We start from the raw sequence: 25,072 nt of genomic DNA, 5'->3' as shown, positions 1-25,072 counted from the left end.
TGATGACACTGATGCTACAACTGGAGCTGGTAAGACTGGTGCTGCTACTTCTGGAACTGATGCTGACACTGCTGGGACTGGCAGGACTGGTGCTGCTACTGCTGGAACTGGTAAGACTGGTGCTCCTACTGCTGGAACTGGTAAGACTGGTGCTGCTACTGCTGGAACTGGTAAGACTGGTGCTGCTACTGCTGGAACTGGTAAGACTGGTGCTGCTGGGACTGGTAAGTGGTTCTGCTACTGCTGGGACTGGTAAGACTGGTGCTGCTACTGCTGAAACTGGTAAGACTGGTGCTGCTGGGACTGGTAAGACTGGTGCTGCTACTGCTGGGACTGGTAAGAGTGGTGCTTCTACTGCTGGAACTGGTAAGACTGGTGCTGCCACTGCTGGGACTGGTAAGACTGGTGCTGCCACTGCTGGGACTGGTGCTGCTACTGCTGGGACTGGTAAGACTGGTGCTGAAACTGGTAAGACCGGTGCTGACACTGCTGGGACTGGTAAGATTGCTGATACTAATGCTAAGACTGATCGGACTGCTGAGACTGTATGATGCCACAATTAAAAACTGATTTAGAAGACTTTACTTTAAATCAGGGTTTGCTAATCCTCCTATATCCTGATCTATCGAAACGCTGTAACACTTCCTCCTGGGACATGTCCGGACATATTAGCAGGGCAAGGCCATTCAGTCTATTTTTACCCATACTGCTGCGAGACCAATCAAACATATCGAAACAATGCACTCAGTTAAACTCTTTGTCATCATGAACAGAGACCGTAAGAATCTGTTTGCTGCGGAAAACACGTACTGTCTATATGCTGTCAGAGAATATTTGTTTTTACACTTGGGGCGGGGCAAAAAACATGCAAGGATTTTTTTGTTTGTTTGTTTGAGAACCAAACTAATACACTTATCATATATCATCATGAACAAAGACAATGTTGCTTTAAATGTACAGAAATCTACTTTAAACTGCTTCTGGTGTACAGAGGTCAAGGTTGAACGTGGCGCACTGTCCGTGTCTCATTCATGTTGGAACGTAGCTGCAGTTTACTTCAGTATCCAGTGCGTGGTTACCACTGAACAAGCTGTTTAAAGATGCTGAAAATGATTAATAAATAAATAAATAAGTAAATAAATAAATCACCTGTATTAAAAACTTTGGATTTTTGTCTCTAACGAAAACATTCGGAATATATATATATATATATATATATTTTTTGAACTGCTGTTGCCAAACAGTGAATTTATAAATAGAATTACCTCCAATTCTTCTAGCCCATGGCATCAAATACAATACATGAAAAGTATTAAAAACTAACAGCTATAAATTATTACATCAGGGGAGAGGGATGGTGTTGAAATTGAAGAATTAAGGGAATGGGAATATGCAAATAAAGATGATCACAATATAACGTAAGATGCTGCGTCAGCATTTTATTTTTAAAATACAGTGTAAGTGATTTATTTTTCTGTTTTTTATTTTTTTATTTTTTATTTTTTAAGGACCCTACAACTCCCACACCTGTCATTATCTGGGGAAACCCCTTCCATCTTGATACAAAAATTGGTCTGAGAATGAATGGACAACATTTACTTGCTGAGGAGGCTGTGTGGTCCAGTGGTTAAAGAAAAGGGTTCGTAACCAGGAAGTCCACGGTTCAAATCCCACCTCGGCAAACTGACTCATTGTGTGACCTTGAGCAAGCCACTTAACCTCCTTGTGCTCCGTCTTTCGGGTGAGACATAATTGTTAGTGACTCTGCAGCTGATGCATAGTTCACACTCCCTAGTCTCTGTAAGCCTTGGATAAAGGTGTCTGCTAAATAAACAAATAATAATAACCTGAGGCCCTCACCCAGAGATTTGGGCTTCTTTTTTCCTTGTATTTTGTGTACAATATCAAATACCCACAGAGAAAAAACAGCCTAATATTATATTGAGAAATGTATTTTGGGTACTCCAAAAAGATCAGAAAACTCCACCTAGTATAGTGGGAATAGTAAACTTTCTTTTGTCAGGCGCCAGGTCGGGAAAGCAATAAGGGTGTTGGTTCTGCTATAATAACCACAGGCTCAGGGATTACTATTTTTTTTTTTTTTTCTTTTGAGCAGACACCCTTACCCAGGGCAACTTACAGTTGTATACAGCTATGCTGATGATAACCACCTGTTATCTGTCCCTAAAGCAAGGACATTCTTCTGCCTGGGTGTTATTAGCTACTTGCCTTACAGACATCAAGCATTGGATGTCACAGAATCTCCTAATGTTGAATTGAGATAAAACAGATGTTATGCTAGTGGGCTCACAGAACCAACTAAAAGGAAATGTAGGATTACATGAGCACGACCCTTGCAGTCTCTCATCAAAATTTAAAGTCGAAATTAAGAGTTTGAGGGTAATCTTTGAGTCTGATCTATCATTTTAGACTCATACTAGGGAAGTTACTAAAGTATATTTTTACCATTTGAGAAATATAGCCAAACTTAGACCAACTCCCCAATAATGTTGTTGAAGCTGACATCCTGGGATTCTTCAAGAAGCTGCTTGATGAGATTCTGGGATCAATAAGCTACTAACAACAAACAGAAATAAGAAATAAATAATAAAAGAAACAACCTTCTTATGTTCTAATTATTTCTGTATCTGATGCCGAGAGAATAATACATGTCTTTGTTTCATCTAGAATTGATTATTGTAATGTACTTTTTTAAATGGTGATTTTGCTGTTAACTTATAAGGCCCTGAATGGATTAGCGCCTCATTATTTACAGGAGTTACTGACACCGTATCTTCCAAACCACACTCTGAAATCACAGGATGTGGGGCTGCTGGTTATTCCTAGGGTCAACAAAACAACACGGGAGGCAGGGCTTTTTTCTGGAATGCTCAGCCTTCGTTTATCAGGAAATCTGGGTCCATTACAGTTTTCAAGTCAAGACTAAAAACACACTTTTATAAAATGGCTCGCTTATCTTAGTGGGTTTTAATGTAACTTTAAAATTGGTGCTTTTGTATTGTGTATACTGTTTAAATTGGTATTTAAATGGGCTGAGTGTAGCAGTTATATGTGTGACCTGCTATACAAACAGATTGTGATTTTTTTTTCCTGCTATGTACTATACAGTGCTTTGCGATACTTTTGTATAAAAAGCGCTATCTAAATGCAATAAATAAATAAATAAAAATAAATAAATGTGTTAATATTTTTTATAATACTTGTTTTATAAAATACTTGTGACTAAAGTTAGGTTTTTGCTTGTTTTGTTTGTAATTAAATTAATTACATTATGGATAATATATTATGATTAGTTATAATTAATATATTTATATATCTACCTGTCAAGAAATGTTGTCAGCCTTTCACTTATTTGTGTATTTGTTATTCTAAGGGTAATGAAACATATACAGACTGTTTTATTTGTATGCATTTATGTGTTATAATTAAAAGTATAACTCCTATACTGTATTTATTTATTTTATTGCTCTACCCGTAATAAAGGGTTTCTATAAAAAGTATTTCTTTGTTTTTATTGATATTGCAAACCAGTAATTCCTAGCATGTTATTTAACCAGACAAATTATGCAGACACGCATATTATATATATATATATATATATATATATATATATATATATATATATATATATATATATATAATATTATGCATGTAAGTTTGTAAATAAACATAAAAGGTTCCAAGTAGAACCTTGAGGTTCTTAAAAGATCCTTATTTGTAAGGTTCCTCATGGAACCCTAGTAAAAAGGTTCTTCGAAGCACCTTAAAAGCTTCCTCCACAGTATCAACCCCAGATTAAGAGTGTATGCGTGAGTAAATACCATCCTACGTATTAAGGGAATGGGAATATGCCTCTCCATCATATATATATATATATATATATATATATATATATATATATATATATATATATATATATATATATATATATATATATATAATTGCATGCCCCGGTATCTACGATATGGAGACTTGCATGCCCCGGTAGCTGCAATATTGAGTCTTTCCATCCACCTCCGGTTGCTTCATTCCGGAGGTCCATGCAATTTATATGCTGGCTCCGGGGATCAACCAAAGTGCGGCCTCCCCAGCGCATCAGCATGACAACCGTCTGGATTGAGCTAAGTAGGGTACATCTCTGGGGTTTTCAAGTGGGCACCTTCCATCCTCAGTGTTTCGCCGACTAGCCCACGACACTTCAAGAGGGCTCGACGGTGATTCTGGCGTCCCAGCATGACCCCCCTCCGTCCCCCACTCAACTCAGCCCAGCTTACTTACCTGTACATCAGCATTTCTTTCTTTCTATTGTGCTTGGGATCCCCAGCCAGAATCTTTCCGTCTCAACCACAGCCAGTTGCTGCTCCTCTCTGCTGCTTCAGATAAGTTCTTCACTGTGCGACGCAACTCTTCGCCGCTGAATCCGACGTCTCTGAGAAACCGGGTTGTAGAGTGTGCCACAAATATATATATTTGCATACCCCGGTAGCTAAATGCTTAGTTATGGCGCTGGGCAAAACCAAAGCCCATGGCCAGTATACAATATTTTTCTGTATGCATTATTTTCTGTTGAGCACTACTGACACCGTTGAAACGGTGAGTCTTAGGTCGCCTGCGGATACATTAGTCCAATCAATGCTTCTGAACCTGGTGTGTAATCCCAAGGTAACTGCTCACAGTTAACACGTTTTAATACGTTAATTCACGTTTTAAGTAATACAGTGTCCCCTTCAGACATGTTAAAGGAGAAATTCGGAAATAACATACAAAACTATGCGCGAGTAAATACCATCCTAACTCCTAACATCCAAAAAAAAAAAAAAAAGAAAAAAAAATAACAATAATATATATATATATATATATATATATATATATATATATATATATATATATATATATATATATATATATATAATTGCATGCCCCGGTATCTACAATATGGAGTCTTGCTTGCCCCGGTAGCTGCAATATTCAGTCTTTCCATTCACCTTCGGTTGCTTCAATCCGGAGGTCCATGCAATTTATATATATATATATATATATATATATATATATATATATATATATATATATATATATATATATATATATATATATTTGCATGCCCCGGTAGCTAAATGCTTAGTTACGGCGCTGTGCAAAACCAAAGCCCATGGCCAGTATACAATATTTTTCTGTATGCATTCTTTTCTGTTGAGCACTACTGACACCGTTGCCTCGCCTCATGACATATCTTATTGCCAGCTGACCTCTCCAGCAGCCAGCCTACTAATAAGATTATTATTTTTCACGGATTGTGCAGCCAGCTTCATCAAGGGACGGTAACCAAGTCCATCCAGGTCTTGGAGATGGAGTGGTGGTAAATGTACAACCTGTTATTAATTGAATAACTAAAGAAATAAATCAGAATGAAAACAGTTCTGGACGCTGCTGAGAGAAAACCGGCAAAACTGTTTCAATTCCTGAGTTCGGTTACCTACTTGTTTTCATTCTGATTATTTGTTTAGGCTACAGCGTGTCCGTCAGCTCAACTAGCGAATGTCAGTGCAGTGTGATACCAAAAAAAATGAGTGGTTGGATTTGCTGTCAATCAACCCAAGTTTTTTGTTGGATCAGCTGTTTGTACATGTTTTTTGTGTTTAAAGGCGCTGTAGTTATACAATGTAGTTAATGCAACTGTGTACACAAGTCCCTCCTCCCCCGAACCTCCAGAAGATTAGGTACCATCGGCAGTCCTGCGTCAGTCAAAGAGTAATTACATTAGTCAGGATTTGTGAAATTAAATAAAATGGTTTGCTTTGCTTTGAACACCAAATGTGAAATGAACAACCATAAGTACGAATGAAATTATATATAGTTACTTATTATCATAATGTGAAATTGAAATCTGATGCGCATGTTAAAAGTTCAAGTCCTTTGCTTCGTATTTCCTTTTTAGTTTTTAAACGGAAGTGTTCTGAACTGAATCTCTCTTTTTAACTATTTTGCACAACAGTGTATTTGGTTATTGGATCTTCTGTTAAAAAAAAAAAAGTTCTTTATTTTTCGAAAATAAAACGTCAATGCACTAATAAGAAATCAGGTTGCCAATTTCACCACTGTGACTATTCACCTTAAAAAAGTTACCATTGCCACCCTCTCCCGAAAAAAAATCCTGGCTACGCCACTGTTGCCAGGGTTTATTATTTAAAAATGCCCAGTTTATTTCAAACTTTCAAAACATAATAACATAACAAAGAGTGTCTAAGACCCTTCACCGTTATATTTGTTCTCGTGTGAGACTTTCACTTTTTCAGTCAGCGAAAATATGTGCTAAAACGGAGTGAATTTGAGCCCTGTTAAAATGGCAAAAATACAGCTACGTTTGGAGTTTTTCTACAACAAAAAAGCTAAACCTCCAACGCCAGAGACATCAACAGAAACCGAACCTGACTCTTCTGTAGTTCAGAATGTTACGAACAGCACAAGAGTGTGACGATCCTTCCATTTCAAACGCTCAGGTTAGTGCAGGTGTAGATGTCTGTCGATAAGAGACTCTTGCCTGTAAAGTGTTGTTTGCAGCTCTCTTGATTGTGACAATCTGGCGTAGAACTGTTTGTGATGAAATATCTGGTAATCTTAGAAAGATAGCTTAATGTTTACATAAAAATGGTTAAATTCGGGCATCGGGTTTGAGCATTTTTTTTTTCGGGGGGGGGGTGGTGATGGGGGTGCTGTGCCCCACCAGTTTTTCAAGCCATGAGTCGCCAATGACAGCAGGTAATAGTGATAGTTACATCAGGATATGATTAAATAGTGATAGTTACATCAGGATATGATTAAATAGTGATAGTTACATCAGGATGTGATTAAATACAAAGTACTACAGGTTAAAAACTTGGCAGATTACAGTATTCTGAAGTACAGGATTAAATGCAGTAAAATAGGGGCTGATAAGAGCAAAATAAAGCACATTTACATGAAGGGTGATAGTGTCCCAGGATACAAACAGAGGCGTTCTACAGGTGCTCTTTGAAGAGGTGAGTCTTAAGGAGGCGCCGGAATGTGGTCAGGGACTGGGCAGTCCTGACATCTGTAGGAAGGTCATTCCACCACTGCGGAGCAAGGGTGGAGAAGGAGCGGGCTTTGGAGGCAGGGGAGCGTAGCGGTGGTAGAGCTAGTCTTCTAGTGCAGGCGGAGCGGAGAGGTCGAGTGGGGATTTAGGGAGAGATGAGGGTCTGGAGGTAGCTGGGTGCAGACTGGTCAAGGCATCTGTAGGCTAGTACAAGAGTCTTGAATTGGATGCGACCGGTGATCGGGAGCCAGTGGAGCGAGCGGAGTAGTGGAGTAGCGTGGGTGAAGCGAGGCAGAGAGAACACCAGGCGGGCAGCAGAGCTCTGGATGAGCTGGAGCGGACAGGTGGCAGACGCAGGGAGGCCAGTCAGGAGGGATTTGCAGTAGTCTAGGCGGGAGAGTACCAGGGCCTGGACCAGGAGCTGGGTAGCATAGTTGGGGAGGAAGGGTCGGATTCTTCGGATGTTGCTCAGGAAGAATCGGCAAGAGCGTGCCAGAGTGGAGATGTGTATATATATATATATATATATATATATATATATATATATATATATATATATATATATATATATATATTATTGTTATTTTTTTTTTCATTTTTTTTTTTTTTTGGATGTTAGGAGTTAGGATGGTATTTACTCGCGCATACTTTTGAATGTTATTTTCGAATCTCTCCTTTAACATGTCTGAAGGGGACACTGTATTACTTAAAACGTGAATTAACGAATTAAAACGTGTTAAAAGTGAGCAGTTGCCTTGGGATTACACACCAGGTTCAGAAGCATTGATTGGACTAATGTATCCGCAGGCGACCTAAGACTCACCGTTTCAACGGTGTCAGTAGTGCTCAACAGAAAACAATGCATACAGAAAAATATTGTATACTGGCCATGGGCTTTGGTTTTGCAGAGAGCCGTAACTAAGCATTTAGCTACCGGGGCATGCAAATATATATATATATATATATATATATATATATATATATATATATATATATATATATATATATATTGTAACAGATCGTCAGTGTTGAGCGCACGGGGAAGGTATCAGAAACGCGGGGATGCTGATATCTTTCCCCAAAGCTCAAAACTAGAGAGACGGGCGTTACGTTGGCAGAACAGAATAATAAATAAAGAAACTTCAACTCCCATGATTCCGAAGATCAGTAGTCAGGTGACATGTCCGCGGGAATCCGGGGGGTTTAAAAGGCAGGTCAGCAATTAGAAAGGGGGAGGTAATTGTGAAAGGTACTTTTTGTTAAGCAGCAACTTTGAAAGACCGAGTGGTGTTGTCGGTCCGTTTCATTAGCTTGGTACAGATTGTACAGCAACTGTTTTAAGTGGTGTGGAACAGAGATTAAAAAGGGGCGACAGTGTTGATGACCAGAGAGGATTACTTTATTCCAGAACCGAAGGTATCTGTGTGGAGTGACTCCAAAATAAAAAGCGAGTAGGGCTTATATTTTGGTCTGGCCGGAGGAAGCTGCAACGCGTCTGCAGCCTGGAATGAAGTGAAGCTGGTGCACTCGCCAAACAGATCTCTCCAGTGAGTAACACAGACCGCAGACTTGCGGGATCCATTTGTGCTTGGTTTCTTTGAAAAGAAAGACAGCGTTCGGTGTGTACCTGTTTTAAAAGAAAGTCACCGTCTTAAATGGACCTTTACTCACCTGCTTACTCGCCTGCTGTATGCAGCGTTCAACCCGTTTTCTACAGCTGTATTAATTGTTGCCAAACTGAATAAGTTTAAACAGGCAAAGTTTTATACCAGCGCTATAGTGTGCACGCGCTGAATTAATAAAAGCCTGTGCTTTGTGGACTGTTAGTTTACGTGTTCTTTTAAGCAACTACATTCTTTTCATGGACTGTGTTTTATTTGAGTGAGGCTGGTTGCTTAATTTCAGGTATAGAAACGCCATTTAATTCTAAAAGCAGTGTGACCCTGAAATCGCTGTAATTGTCTGGGATTTAAAGTGAAGACCCAGACTGGTGTTTTGTTTTGTCTATTGAACCGGGACTGTTTGGTTTAATGAACTGTGCTTGATAATATACCCAGGAAGGAAACAAACCACACGGACGGTGGTAGTTGTGTTTTATTTGTTTGTTTTAGTTCGTCAGGATTCAGCCAAGAAGCAGGCTGTCAATGTCAGTGTTCACCAGCAGAGGGCGACCACGGGTCCGATTACTTGGAAGACTTACCTGTTCCCCTGGAAAAGGATTACAAACTACATTTCCCAACAGCCCTTGTGGATTATAAAGAAAGTGAACCATTGACACTTGCCTGGTGAGACTTTTGTTCCGAGACCAGGTTTACTGTTACCAGCAGCGTCGGGATGGAACTTGGACTGGTCTCTATGCTAAAGCAACATGTTTTTCCTTGCAACGAGGACAGCTCGTGCAAGCAGTAGAGAGGGTTGAAGAAGTGAGATTAGTGGGCAGGGTTTCTTTTGTTTTGTTTATTTTCATAAACGTTCTGTTGAGACTTTGAACTTTTGGTTAAGAAAATAATAAAACTGCCTATTCTTCAACCTTACCAAGTGCCTCGGTGTCACCTCTCATGCTGCCAGTTGGCTACCACACTAAAATACAGAACAGATTGTTCACATATGGTGGCAGCGGTGGGATGCCAAACTGAAGACCTTTTTAAAGCTACAGTACCCCTAGCTTCACAGTACAGAGAGAGAGTGATATCACCGAGAGCAATGGAGATCTCAGTGCGTTGGATCTCTGACCCCAGGACCCTACCGTGGCTGAAGACCAAGGGAAAACATATTTTTGATGATGCTACCTTTGAATTTGTGCTGCGTTTCCTCCAGGCAACTCCGAAGACACAGCGGAAGCGAATGCGATACAACCATCCTCGCCTGAAGGAATCGCTGAAAGTCCTTGCGGAGGTAATGGAGGAACAGTTCAGCCAGGTCCAGGAGGGGGCGCCCCAGGAATACGGATATGAAGTGACAACATGTCCACTACCTGAGGTAACGAAGGGGCTAGAAGAGCCCAAAAGAAATACGCAAAGTGTGCGTGACCTTCAGCAACCACCAGAGGTGCTGCTGAGGGAAGAAGCGGAGCAGATACCACAGATTCCTGAAGCCCTCTGTAGGAGGGAAGTGTGTACTGCAAGGGTCCAGCAACAGCCACTGGAAGTGCTGCGGAGGACCAAGCAGAGTAACCTACAGCCACAGGAAGTGCAGCAGTTTCCAATGCAGGATATTCGTTGCCAGGAAGAAGTAGGGGGTGACCTACAGCAGCCAGCAAAGGAGCTACGGAATAAGGGAAAAGGACCCCTACTGGAACAGGTCCAGCCCCAAGCCGAGTGTGACAGCCGGGAGGCAAGGAAACGGAGGCTGGAAGAGCAAATCAGGCTGGTAGACCGCGGTGCAGACTTTTGCCTTATCTGCGGAAGGTATGTGGAAGACGGAACAAGATGTCATGTCCAAAGTCCGCTGCCTACCCCAGAACCAGTACAAGTAGGAAAGCGTGGGTGCTACCTGCAACCGCCAGTAGAGGTGCCGTTGAAGGAAAAGGAGCAGTTCAGAGCCCAAAAGACAGAACAGGAAGGACTTCCAACCCACGAGTTAGAGGGGGAGGGGTTGACGCCCTGTATATCTGTGAGGGAAGAGCTAGCAGCCTGTGCACCTGTGAGAGAGGCGCTGTACCTAACTCCAGCAACCGGAGGAGATTCCCCACAATCTCCAGAGTCCGGAGAAGAGGCACCACGAGCTCCCGAGGTAGAGGACCTGCTACGTCCACCTCTGCTGCCTGGAGAAAAAGAAGAAATGGAGCTGCCAACAGCGGTCACCCAAAAGCAGACTGAGAAACGGGTGGAGGACGAGCCGAAGTATCACTTCCAGAATCTACCACCTACTACAGAGTCAGCAGAAAGGAGACCCAGTGTGTACTGCTCACAACAGCCACAAAAGGAGCCATTGAGTGAGAAGCAGCTTATAGCCGAAAAGGCAGAACATCAGCAGCTTGCCGCCCAAAAACCAGAACAGGAGGGACTACCAACCCAAGAGAGAGAAGGGGAGGTGTCGACACCCTGCATACCTGTGAGGGAGGAGCTGAGGTCTGATGTATCTGTGAGGGAGGAGCTGACACCCTGTGAGTTGTTGAAGGAAGGGCAGACACCCTGGGTGCATGGGAGTGCCCTACAGAAGAAAATGGGACTGTCAGCATCTGGAAAACGCTTTGGGGGGGCAAGACGTGCTCAAGGAGAAGGAGCTACCGTCTCAGCAGCCAGAGACCCCAATAATTGAAGGAGGGGAACTCCTTCACAAAAAGCAAAGAATTCCAGAATCTAGTAAATGCTTGGGGGGGGGCAAATGACGAAGTGGGCGTCCTATGTGCCAAAGACCCCAGTGACTGAAGGAAAGGACCCCCTTCAGAAGGAACAGGGGCCCCAAAAGTCTAGAATTTTTTTTGGGGGGCAAGGTCGGGAGTGTCCTACCTGCATGCCTGGGAGCACAGCGACAGAAGGGGAGCTGTGCCAGACTCCAGGGACCGAGGGAGATTCCCCGCAATCTCCTGAGACCGGCAGTGACCCCCTGTTGGAGTGTAATACACCGGAGGAGACAATACTGTGGACAGAGGTATTGTTACCAGTATTTCCACAGCTAGTAGTACCACTGCCAGAGATTCCCCTGCTGGAGGGTAATACACCGGAGAAGACAATACTGTGGACAGAGGTATTGTTACCAGTATTTCCACAGCTAGTAGTACCACTGCCAGAGATTCCCCTGCTGGAGGGTAATACACCAGAGAAGACAATACTATGGACAGAGGTATTGTTACCAGCACTTCCGCGGCTATTAGTACCACTGCCAGAGATTCCCCTGCTAGAGTGCACAACGTCACTGCCAGTATGGCCAAAACCGAAGGAAGTATTCTGGACGATATTGGAATGTCCTGAACAACTATTGGCATTAGAGCTACCAGCACGTCCAAGACAGCAACGATCTAGAGTAGGGAGAGCATTACCAGCAGCAAGTCTGGAACCAGGGCTTTGGATAGAGCTGTCCTCGGGAGCGGAGTCCCAGGATGGGACAACAGAAGCTTTTAGTGTGAGGACAAAACCAAACGAGAAAGAAGAATACAAGGAGTTACTGTTGAGACCAGCAACCCGCCTAGTGTATGACAGAGGACGACTGGGCTTCAACAGTCCCACCCACCCACCCACAAGGATTGAAGGAGTACATGGTTGGGGTAAAAAGGCCGCTCATCCGAGTAGGTCTGAGCTGGGGAAAGAGATGTGTAACAGACCGTCAGTGTTGAGCGCACAAGGAAGGTATCAGAAACACGGGGATGCTGATATCTTTCCTCAAAGCTCAAAACTAGAGAGACGGGCGTTACGTTGGCAGAACAGAATAATAAATAAAGAAACTTCAACTCCCATGATTCCGAAGATCAGTAGTCAGGTGACATGTCCGCGGGAATCCGGGGGGTTTAAAAGGCAGGTCAGCAATTAGAAAGGGGGAGGTAATTGTGAAAGGTACTTTTTGTATAGCAGCAACTTTGAAAGACCGAGTGGTGTTGTCGGTCAGTTTCATTAGCTTGGTACAGATTGTACAGCAACTGTTTTAAGTGGTGTGGAACAGAGATTAAAAAGGGGCGACAGTGTTGGTGACCAGAGAGGATTACTTTATTCCAGAACCGAAGGTATCTGTGTGGAGTGACTCCAAAATAAAAAGCGAGTAGGGCTTATATTTTGGTCTGGCCGGAGGAAGCTGCAACGCGTCTGCAGCCTGGAATGAAGTGAAGCTGGTGCACTCGCCAAACAGATCTCTCCAGTGAGTAACACAGACCGCAGACTTGCGGGATCCATTTGTGCTTGGTTTCTTTGAAAAGAAAGACAGCGTTCGGTGTGTACCTGTTTTAAAAGAAAGTCACCGTCTTAAATGGACCTTTACTCACCTGCTTACTCGCCTGCTGTATGCAGCGTTCAACCCGTTTTCTACAGCTGTATTAATTGTTGCCAAACTGAATAAGTTTAAACAGGCAAAGTGTTATACCAGCGCTATAGTGTGCACGCGCTGAATTAATAAAAGCCTGTGCTTTGTGGACTGTTAGTTTACGTGTTCTTTTAAGCAACTACATTCTTTTCATGGACTGTGTTTTATTTGAGTGAGGCTGGTTGCTTAATTTCAGGTATAGAAACGCCATTTAATTCTAAAAGCAGTGTGACCCTGAAATCGCTGTAATTGTCTGGGATTTAAAGTGAAGACCCAGACTGGTGTTTTGTTTTGTCTATTGAACCGGGACTGTTTGGTTTAATGAACTGTGCTTGATAATATACCCAGGAAGGAAATAAACCACACGGACGGTGGTAGTTGTGTTTTATTTGTTTGTTTTAGTTCGTCAGGATCCAGCCAAGAAGCAGGCTGTCAATGTCAGTGTTCACCAGCAGAGGGCGACCACGGGTCCGATTACTTGGAAGACTTACCTGTTCCCCTGGAAAAGGATTACAAACTACATTTCCCAACAGCCCTTGTGGATTATAAAGAAAGTGAACCATTGACACTTGCCTGGTGAGACTTTTGTTCCGAGACCAGGTTTACTGTTACCAGCAGCGTCGGGATGGAACTTGGACTGGTCTCTATGCTAAAGCAACATGTTTTTCCTTGCAACGAGGACAGCTCGTGCAAGCAGTAGAGAGGGTTGAAGAAGTGAGATTAGTGGGCAGGGTTTCTTTTGTTTTGTTTATTTTCATAAACGTTCTGTTGAGACTTTGAACTTTTGGTTAAGAAAATAATAAAACTGCCTATTCTAAAACCTTACCAAGAGCCTCGGTGTCACCTCTCATGCTGCCAGTTGGCTACCACACTAAAATACAGAACAGGTTGTTCACAATATATATATATATATATATATATATATATATATATATAATAAAAATAACAATACTAATTATATATATTAGTATTGTTATTTTTTTCTTTTTTTTTTTTTTTTTGGATGTTAGGAGTTAGGATGGTATTTACTCGCGCATAGTTTTGAATGTTATTTTCGAATCTCTCCTTTAACATGTCTGAAGGGGACACTGTATTACTTAAAACGTGAATTAACGAATTAAAACGTGTTAAAAGTGAGCAGTTGCCTTGGGATTACACACCAGGTTCAGAAGCATTGATTGGACTAATGTATCCGCAGGCGACCTAAGACTCACCATTTCAACGGTGTCAGTAGTGCTCAACAGAAAAGAATGCATACAGAAAAATATTGTATACTGGCCATGGGCTTTGGATTTGCCCAGAGCCGTAACTAAGCATTTAGCTACCGGGGCATGCATATATATATATATATATATATATATATATACATATTTATATATATATATAATATGCGTGTCTGCATAATTTGTCTGGTTAAATAACATGCTAGGAATTACTGGTTTGCATTATCAATAAAAACAAAGAAATATTTTTTATAGAAACACTTTATTACAGGTATAGCAATAAAATAAATAAATACAGTATAGGAGTTATACTTTTAATTATAACACATAAATAAATGCATACAAATAAAACATTCTGTATATGTTTCGTTACTCTTAGAATAACAAATACACAAATAAGTGAAAGGCTGACAACATTTTTTGACAGGTAGATATATAAATACATTATTTATAACTAATCATAATATATTATCCATAATGTAATTAGTTTAATTACAAACAAAACAAGCAAAAACCTAACTAGTCACAAGTATTTTATAAAACAAGTATTATAAAAAATATTAACACATTTATTTTTATTTATTTATTTATTGCATTTATATAGCGCTTTTTATACAAAAGTATCGCAAAGCACTGTATAGTACATAGCAGGAAAAATAAATCACAATCTGTTTGTATAGCAGGTCACACATATAACTGCTACACTCAGCCCATTTAAATACAGATTTAAACAGTATACACAATACAAAAGCACCAATTTTAAAGTTACATTAAAACCCACTAAGATAAGCGAGCCATTTTATAAAAATGTGTTTTTAGTCTTCATTTGAAAACTGTAATGGACCCAGATTTCCTGATAAACGAAGGCTGAGCATTCCAGAAAAAAGCCCTGCCTCCAGTGTTGCTTTGTTGACCCTAGGAATAACCAGCAGGCCCACATCCTGTGATTTCAGAGTGTGGTTTGGAAGATACGGTGTCAGTAACTCCTGTAAATAATGAGGTGCTAATCCATTCAGGGCCTTATAAGTCCCTATAACAGCAAAATCACCATTTAAAAAAGTACATTACAATAATCAATTCTAGATGAAACAAAGACATGTATTATTCTCTCGGCATCAGATACAGAAATAATTAGAACATAAGAAAGTTGTTTGTTTGGTTGTTAGTAGCTTATTGATCCCAGAATCTCATCAAGCAGCTTCTTGAAGGATCCCAGGGTGTCAGCTTCAACAACATTACTGGGGAGTTGGTCTAAGTTTGGCTATATTTCTCAAATGGTAAAAATATACTTTAGTAACTTCCCTAGTATGAGTCTAAAATGATAGATCAGACTCAAAGATTACCCTCAAACTCTTAATTTCGACTTTAAATTTTGATGAGAGACTGCAAGGGTCGTGCTCATGTAATCCTACATTTCCTTTTAGTTGGTTCTGTGAGCCCACTAGCATAACCTCTGTTTTATCTCAATTCAACATTAGGAGATTCTGTGACATCCAATGCTTGATGTCTGTAAGGCAAGTAGCTAATAACACCCAGGCAGAAGAATGTCCTTGCTTTAGGGACAGATAATAGCTGGTTATCATCAGCATAGCTGTATACAACTGTAAGTTGCCCTGGGTAAGGGTGTCTGCTAAAAAAAAAAAAAAAAAAAAAAAAAAAAAATAGTAATCCCTGGGCCTGTGGTTATTATAGCACAACCAACACCCTTATTGCTTTCCCGACCTGGCGCCTGACAAAAGAAAGTTTACTATTCCCACTATACTAGGTGGAGTGTTCTGATCTTTTTGAGTACCCAAAATACATTTCTCAATATAATATTAGGCTGTTTTTTTCTCTGTGGGTATTTGATATTGTACACAAAATACAAGGAAAAAAGAAGCCCAAATCTCTGGGTGAGGGCCTCAGGTTATTATTATTTGTTTATTTAGCAGACACCTTTATCCAAGGCTTACAGAGACTAGGGAGTGTGAACTATGCATCAGCTGCAGAGTCACTTACAATTATGTCTCACCCGAAAGAGGGAGCACAAGGAGGTTAAGTGGCTTGCTCAAGGTCACACAATGAGTCAGTTTGCTGAGGTGGGATTTGAACCGTGGACTTCCTGGTTACGAACCCTTTTCTTTAACCACTGGACCACACAGCCTCCTCAGCAAGTAGATTTTGTCCATTCATTCTCAGACCAATTTTTCTATCAAGATGGAAGGGGTTTCCCTGGATAATGACAGGTGTGGGAGTTGTAGGGTCCTTAAAAAAAAAAAAAACAGAAAAATAAATCACTTACACTGTATTTTAAAAATAAAATGCTGACGCAGCATCTTACGTTATATTGTGATCATCTTTATTTGCATATTCCCATTCCCTTAATTCTTCAATTCCAACACCATCCCTCTCCCCTAATGTAATAATTCATAGCTGTTAGTTTTTAATACTTTTCATGTATTGTATTTGATGCCATGGGCTAGAAGAATTGGAGGTAATTCTATTTATAAATTCACTGTTTGGCAACAGCAGTTTGTTATAGACAAAAATCCAAAGTTTTTAATACAGGTGATTTATTTATTTATTTATTTATTTATTTATTTATTTATTTATTAATCATTTTCAGCATCTTTAAACAGCTTGTTCAGTGGTAACCACGCACTGGATACTGAAGTAAACTGCAGCTACGTTCCAGCATGAATGAGACACGGACAGTGCGCCACGTTCAACCTTGACCTCTGTACACCAGAAGCAGTTTAAAGTAGATTTATGTACATTTAAAGCAACATTGTCTTTGTTCATGATTATATATGATAAGTGTATTAGTTTGGTTCTCAAACAAACAAACAAAAAAATCCTTGCATGTTTTTTGCCCCGCCCCAAGTGTAAAACCAAATATTCTCTGACAGCATATAGACAGTACGTGTTTTCCGCAGAAAACAGATTCTTACGGTCTCTGTTCATGATGAGAAAGAGTTTAACTGAGTGCATTGTTTCGATATGTTTGATTGGTCTCGCAGCAGTATGGGTAAGAATAGACTGAATGACCTTGCCCTGCTAATATGTCCGGACATGTCCCAGGAGGAAGTGTTACAGCGTTTCGATAGATCTGGATATAGGAGGATTAGCAAACCCTGATTTAAAGTAAAGTCTTCTAAATCAGTTTTTAATTGTGGCATCATACAGTCTCAGCAGTCTGATCAGTCTTAGCATTAGTATCAGCAATCTTACCAGTCCCAGCAGTGTCAGCACCAGTCTTACCAGTCCCAGCAGTAGCAGCACCAGTCCCAACAGTGGCAGCACCAGTCTTACCAGTCCCAGCAGTGGCAGCACCAGTCTTACCAGTTCCAGCAGTAGAAGCACCACTCTTACCAGTCCCAGCAGTAGCAGCACCAGTCTTACCAGTCCCAGCAGCACCAGTCTTACCAGTTTCAGCAGTAGCAGCACCAGTCTTACCAGTCCCAGCAGTAGCAGAACCACTTACCAGTCCCAGCAGCACCAGTCTTACCAGTTCCAGCAGTAGCAGCACCAGTCTTACCAGTTCCAGCAGTAGCAGCACCAGTCCTGCCAGTCCCAGCAGTGTCAGCATCAGTTCCAGAAGTAGCAGCACCAGTCTTACCAGTTCCAGTTGTAGCATCAGTGTCATCAGTGTCAGCATTAACTTCAATAGCAGTGAACCAAACGCATGTCTCTCAATGAAGGTATAAACCCATCTACGTGTTCATATCTATAACTTCTATTCTTCTTGTCCTTTTAATATCACATATTTCTAACAGTGTGAATAGGGTAATTTTAGGAATTTGTTGTATACCTTTGCAGTTTGCATTAATAGTCTCCAGGCTTTAAAATATGATAAATTTCACCTTCGTAACATGAACAGGATATACACAGGGTTTTGTTTTTTTTGTAGACAAAAATTTGATTTTTGCCTCAGTAAAAATCTATTCCTAGCTAAGCCCCTGGTAACATTAAACTGGTAAGATGGACCATGTCTAGGCAAAATGATCACATGCTTGACATGATAAAACAAGCCCCACCTTGCCCAGACTTAGAGCCAAAGGATTGTATGAACATGTGCCCATACTCACCTTGCCCAGTCAAGCAAAAGGATCAGCTGTTTAATATCATACAGCATAATGCATCTTGACCAAACAACATGGTCAATAAAGTCTGCTATGTGAGCCAATTAATATATATATATATATATATATATATATATATATATATATATATATATATATATATATATATATATATTGTAATGATTCCACCTCTCTCGGGTTCGTTGCCCCTTTAAAAACAGTGACCCAACACACAGAAATTGATTTTTCTTGCGCGGTTGCGCTGTTTTAATAAACACCAAAACAAAAATACAAAACAAACACCTAGCTCTTTATGAGCACTAACTAAACAAACAGGAACCTAACTGAAAACAGGACAGCTAAGCTGTTTCCCTGTATAACAAAGCAAAACAAAATCAACCCAGTTTTCACGGTTTCTCAGTACCTTCTTCTCTGTACGCCTGCACACCCTCGCAAGCGGGCTCTACCCACAGCAGCCTTGAACCAACTAACTGTGAGGCTTATATACCCCACAGTAACGCGTGTGAGCAGCTGGCACTACTTTGCACTGATCGTGCCAAACTGCCATAATAATTAACAAATCATTCAATTACAATAAATAAACAAACCCCACACTAATTGTGCATTCTCACATGGATTCCTCTACAGGGAGGTTTTTAACCCCCTCCCTGCTGTCTCTCACAACCCGCTATCTTACACATCCCCCCCCTTGTCTTCACAAGACACAGGCCACAAGACGGCCACCTCCTCCCCTAAAACCCAACCACCCACCCTCGAGTCCACAAATGTCAATTTTCGCCCTCTTCCACGGGCGAACTCGAGGGTGGATCGATCCACGTCCCGGCTCAGCCAGGTAGGGACCGCGCACCGGCAACGAGGGACCCCAACGGTTTGTCAGGGGCGACCCGAACGACAACCGGGGCACTGGAGGCTGCAGCAGCGGGCAGAGGTCTGCAGCTGGGACCCAGTGCAGTGACGTCCGGTCATCTAGGGGGAGCGAAGCAGTGACGTCTGGGAGCAGCGCAGCGACGTCTTAGTGTCCGTGAGGAGCGGAGCAGGGGACCAGGTGCAGAACTGTGCCCGATTCTGCCGACTCCTGGGCTCCAGGTCTAGTGACGGGAGGTCCAGACCAACCGACAGGGTGTCCAGGCGCAAGGGGTGAGGGACCGGACGCAGCGACGCCGGACTGGACAGTAGGGGTGGTGGTCGGGGCTGTGGTGGAGGTATGTTTTCCACCTCCTCCCTGGGCTCCGGAAGCAGCGACTCCTCCCCTCTGGGCTCTGGCAGCGGCGGCTCCTCCCCTCTGGACTCCGACAGCGGCGGCTCCTACCCTCTGGGCTCCGACAGCGGCGGCTCCTCCCCTCTGGGCTCCGACAGCGGCGGCTCTTCCCCTCTGGGCTCCGGCTCTTCCCCCTCTGGCTCTGACAGCGGCGGCTCTTCCCCTCTGGGCTCTGGCTCTTCCCCCTCTGGCTTGGGAGATTGCGGAGTTACCCATACCTGCTCCCACTTCTGGAGCAGCAGGTCTATCTCTGTGGGCTCCGGATCAGGTAGCCCCCACCCCTGTCTCTGCTCTTTTTGAGCAGCTGTGTTTCGATTGACCATTTCAATCAACTCCTTTAAATCCATTATTTCTTTTATTTATTTATTTTTTTTTTTTTGGGTCGTAGGGCGCCCACACACGCTGCCACCAAATGTAATGATTCCACCTCTCTCGGGTTCGTTGCCCCTTTAAAAACAGTGACCCAACACACAGAAATTGATTTTTCTTGCGCGGTTGCGCTATTTTAATAAACACCAAAACAAAAATACAAAACAAACACCTAGCTCTTATGAGCACTAACTAAACAAACAGGAACCTAACTGAAAACAGGACAGCTAAGCTGTTTCCCTGTACAACAAAGCAAAACAAAATCAACCCAGTTTTCACACCTTTCACGGTTTCTCAGTACCTTCTTCTCTGTACGCCTGCACACCCTCGCAAGCGGGCTCTACCCACAGCAGCCTTGAACCAACTAACTGTGAGGCTTATATACCCCACAGTAACGCGTGTGAGCAGCTGGCACTACTTTGCACTGATCGTGCCAAACTGCCATAATAATTAACAAATCATTCAATTACAATAAATAAACAAACCCCACACTAATTGTGCATTCTCACATGGATTCCTCTACAGGGAGGTTTTTAACCCCCTCCCTGCTGTCTCTCACAACCCGCTATCTTACAATATATATAGAACACCATTACATCATGTAAGAATAAATCATGAATTTGAATGTAAACAATAACAAGTAGTTGTCATGCCGTCAAAAACCTATAAATACCTCCAATGTTTGGATTCAAACACAGGCTCCCTTGAGAAAGATATGTACAACATATCGAAACGTTGGGCAGCTGGCTCTTTGAGCTAAAATATATATATATATATATATATATATATATATATATATATATATATATATATATTGTAACGACCCTGGCGATGGCAGCATCCTGGACATTGTGTTTGTCTTGTTTGTTACGTCCTGTTTAAGGTTCCATGTATTGTGAGGGTACGGGGCACGCCGTTGGTGTGTGTCTGCGTGAGTGCATGCGTGTGTGTGCAGTGGGCGGTTCCCCCAGAGGCTATAAGTAGGAGGGGGGGGAAGCCGCGAGCGGGAGAATGCGTGTGAATGTCTGACTGGAGAGCGATTACGAGAGAGAGAGTACCGGCTGAGAGAGTGCTTGTCGGTGAGTCTGCGGTGTAAAAGAGAGAGAGACAGCTATTTGTTATTTTGGCGTGAACCCCGGCCCAAACAGGGTTTCGTTGTGTTATTAAAGAAATTAAAAAAAAATAAAAGTACGTGGAACCTCATCTGGTCTCTCCCGAGTCTGTCTCATCCCCATAGCACAGAACGCTACATTGGTGTCAGAAGTGGGATCTGGTGTATGAGTATCGCCACAGTTTCGCTACCGCCTCGGATGACGTGGGGCGGACACACCTGGTGCAGCACCAGATCGAGACGGGAGCCGCCCGCCCCATTAAGCAGCGCCCTCGCCGCCAACCACTCGCCCTCCAGGAAGCCACAGAGCAGGTGCTGGAGGAGATGAAGGCAGTGGGGATCATTGAGCCGTCCGACAGCCCCTGGACCTCGCCGGTAGTCATGGTGCGGAAGAAGGACGGCAAGTGGCGCTTCTGCGTCGATTACCGGCGAGTGAACGATGTGACGGAGAAGGACTCCTACCCCCTTCCCTGCATCGATGAGTCCCTGGACTTGGTGGCCGGCTCTAGATGGTTCTCTTCGCTGGACCTCCGCAGCGGCTACTGGCAGGTTGCGCTGGATCCCTCTGCACGGCCGAAGACTGCCTTCTCCACTGGACGGGGTCTGTGGCAGTTTACTGTGATGCCGTTCAGACTTTGCAACGCCCCCGCAACGTTCGAGCGGCTCATGGAAAAGGTGCTGGCCGGAGTACCCCCCTCGGAGTGCCTGGTCTACCTGGATGACCTGCTAGTCCACAGAGGGACCTTCCAGGACGCCCTGGCCTCCCTGCATGAGGTGCTCCGGCGAGTGAGGAAAGCGGGGCTAAAACTGCACTCTGAAAAGTGCCAGCTGATGCGCCAGGAGGTCTCGTTCCTCGGGCACCGAGTGGGAGCAGAGGGGATCCAGACAGAGGTGGACAAGGTCACCGCAGTGAGGGACTGGCCTATTCCCGTCAACCCCCGGCAGGTTAGAAGCTTCCTAGGGCTTGCGTCCTACTACAGCAGGTTTGTGCAGGGCTTTGCCACCATCGCTGCCCCCCTGCACCGCCTCCTGAGGAAAGACGAGCCCTTTGAGTGGACCCCGGCGTGCCAGGAGGCGTTCGCCTCCCTGCAACATGCGCTGTGCCAGTCCCCGGTGCTGGCTCCCCCGGATGTCCGTTCTCCCTTCCTGCTGGACACGGATGCAAGCAACGAGGGGATCGGGGCTGTCTTATCCCAGCCGGGTCCAGAAGGGGAGCATGTGGTGGCGTATTTTAGCCGGTCGCTCAGCAAGGCAGAGCGCCGGTATTGCGTCACCCGACGGGAGCTGCTTGCGGTGGTGGAGGGGGTCCACCACTTCCGCCACTATCTCTACGGGCTCCCCTTCACCATTCGCACAGACCACGCTGCCCTGCAGTGGCTCCTGACGTTCCGGGAGCCGGAGGGACAGGTCGCCCGTTGGATCGAGCAGCTCCAGGCGTTTCAGTACCGGATCCAACACCGGGCTGGTGAGAAGCACGCCAATGCGGACGCGCTGTCCCGTCGTCCCTGTGCCCGGGAGGGATGCGCCCATTGCAGCAGAAAGGAGGAGAGGGAAGCAGAGCTGTCCCGCCGGGGGGAAGAGCAATGCCGGGTGGCAGTATCGGCTGAGAGGGTGGATTGGAGAGCCCATCAGGACCGAGACCCGGACCTCCGCCCCATACTACATTGGCTAGAGGAGCAGCGAAGGCCTCCCTGGGAGGAGGTGGCCCCTTTTTCCACCGCCACTCGGGGGCTGTGGGCTCAGTGGAGCGGGTTGGCCTTGCGTGACAGAGTCCTTCAGCGGCAGTGGAAGGTGCCCGCCACGGGGGAGATGAGGTGGCAGGTGGTTGTCCCGGGGGCGATGCGCCAGGAGGTGCTAGAGGCCCATCATGGGACCCCAGGCACTGGTCATTTTGGAGTGACGAAGACCCTGAGGCGGCTCCGCCAGTCGTTCTACTGGGGGCAGTGCAGGCGAGACGTGGAGGACCACTGCCGACGCTGTGACATCTGCACTGCCCGGAAAGGACCCCAGGGCCGGTCGCATGCCCCACTCCAGCAGTACCAGGTCGGGGGGCCTATGGAGAGGGTTGCCGTGGACGTACTAGGCCCCTTTCCACGCTCAGAGAGGGGGAACCGGTTCGTTCTGGTGGCCCTCGATTACTTCACTAAGTGGCCAGAGGCGTACGCTTTGCCAGACCAGGAGGCAGAGACAGTCGCTGAAGCACTGCTGGAGGGGTTCTTCAGCCGGTTCGGGGTCCCTCAAGAGTTGCATTCCGACCAAGGGCGCAACTTTGAGTCCCGGGTCTTTGCCGGGATGTGCCGGCGCCTGGGCATCAAGAAGACGCGGACCACCCCTCTGCACCCTCAGAGCGACGGACTGGTGGAGAGGTTCAACCGCACGCTGGCCGTACAGCTGGCTGTCACCACCGCCACCCACCAGCGGGACTGGGACACCCACCTGCCTGTCGTGCTGTTGGCCTGCCGCTCTGCTGTCCAGGATTCCACCGCCTGCACCCCTGCCCTGCTCATGCTGGGGCGTGAGCTGCGCACTCCTGCGGAGCTAGCTTTTGGTCGTCCCCCAGATGCCCCCAGTGTACCCCCGGGCCCTGAGTATGCCAGGAGACTACAGGACCGACTGGAATCAGCCCACAGCTTCGCCAGGGACCAGTTGCAGGCTGCTGGGGTACGGCAGAAGCGGAACTATGACCTCCGAGTACGGGGGCGCCACTTCACCGCCGGGGAGCTCGTGTGGGTCTTCAGCCCCAAGAGACAGCGGGGCCGTTGCCCCAAATTGGACAGCCACTGTCTTGGTCCTTGCCATGTCCTGGAGAGGATCGGGGACGTGGCCTACCGGGTGCAGCTACCTCACAGAGGACGCAAGGTAGTGCTACACCGGGATCGGCTGGCCCCCTACCTGGGACAACACCCAGCACCATCCGACCCAGCAGCTCCTGACAGTCCTCTCCTGCCCCCTCCTGATCCACCCCGCCCTAACAGTCCCCCCACCCCCAGGGCTGAGGGTTCCTCCCCCGACGGTTCAGTTTCCCTGTCCCCTGTGGCTGACAGGAGCCCGTCCTCCACGCAGGGCTCCCGCCCGCAAAGACAGCATCGCCTCCCGGGTCGTTTTCGAGACTTTGTTCTTCCCTCGGGGACGAGGGACTAAGGGGGGGGCTGTGTAACGACCCTGGCGATGGCAGCATCCTGGACATTGTGTTTGTCTTGTTTGTTACGTCCTGTTTAAGGTTCCATGTATTGTGAGGGTACGGGGCACGCCGTTGGTGTGTGTCTGCGTGAGTGCATGCGTGTGTGTGCAGTGGGCGGTTCCCCCAGAGGCTATAAGTAGGAGGGGGGGGAAGCCGCGAGCGGGAGAATGTGTGTGAATGTCTGACTGGAGAGCGATTACGAGAGAGAGAGTACCGGCTGAGAGAGTGCTTGTCGGTGAGTCTGCGGTGTAAAAGAGAGAGAGACAGCTATTTGTTATTTTGGCGTGAACCCCGGCCCAAACAGGGTTTCGTTGTGTTATTAAAGAAATTAAAAAAAATAAAAGTACGTGGAACCTCATCTGGTCTCTCCCGAGTCTGTCTCATCCCCATAGCACAGAACGCTACAATATATATATATATATATATATATATATATATATATATATATATATATATATATGTTTCTCTACAGCAGTTGAATTGACAGTAGAAAGTTATGTAAAATTGTTTTTGAAAGAAAACCTTTTTTTCATGAAAGAATATTTGTCTGTTAGTTAAAAGGACGGCTTGAAATTGTGTTTAGTTTTTCCTGAAGCTTACAGTACTCCCGAAAACATTTGTGGATCACTCACTTTTTTCCTTTGCACTTTAAGATATATGCTGTTTGTTGGCAACTGAAACTGCCCCTCCTCTAAAGTGATCAGATTGATTAGAGGTACAGTACTTCTGTCTCCCAATACCAATGCATCAAATTAACTTCATATGCAGAATTACATTGATTTTTTTCTATCATGTAATTGAAAAACCCTGTTAGAAGTAATATG

The sequence above is a fragment of the Acipenser ruthenus genome, chromosome 8 (genome assembly GCF_902713425.1).
Source record: "Acipenser ruthenus chromosome 8, fAciRut3.2 maternal haplotype, whole genome shotgun sequence".
Classification (NCBI taxonomy): Eukaryota; Metazoa; Chordata; class Actinopteri; order Acipenseriformes; family Acipenseridae; genus Acipenser; species Acipenser ruthenus.
This window is presented reverse-complemented; position numbering follows the sequence as displayed.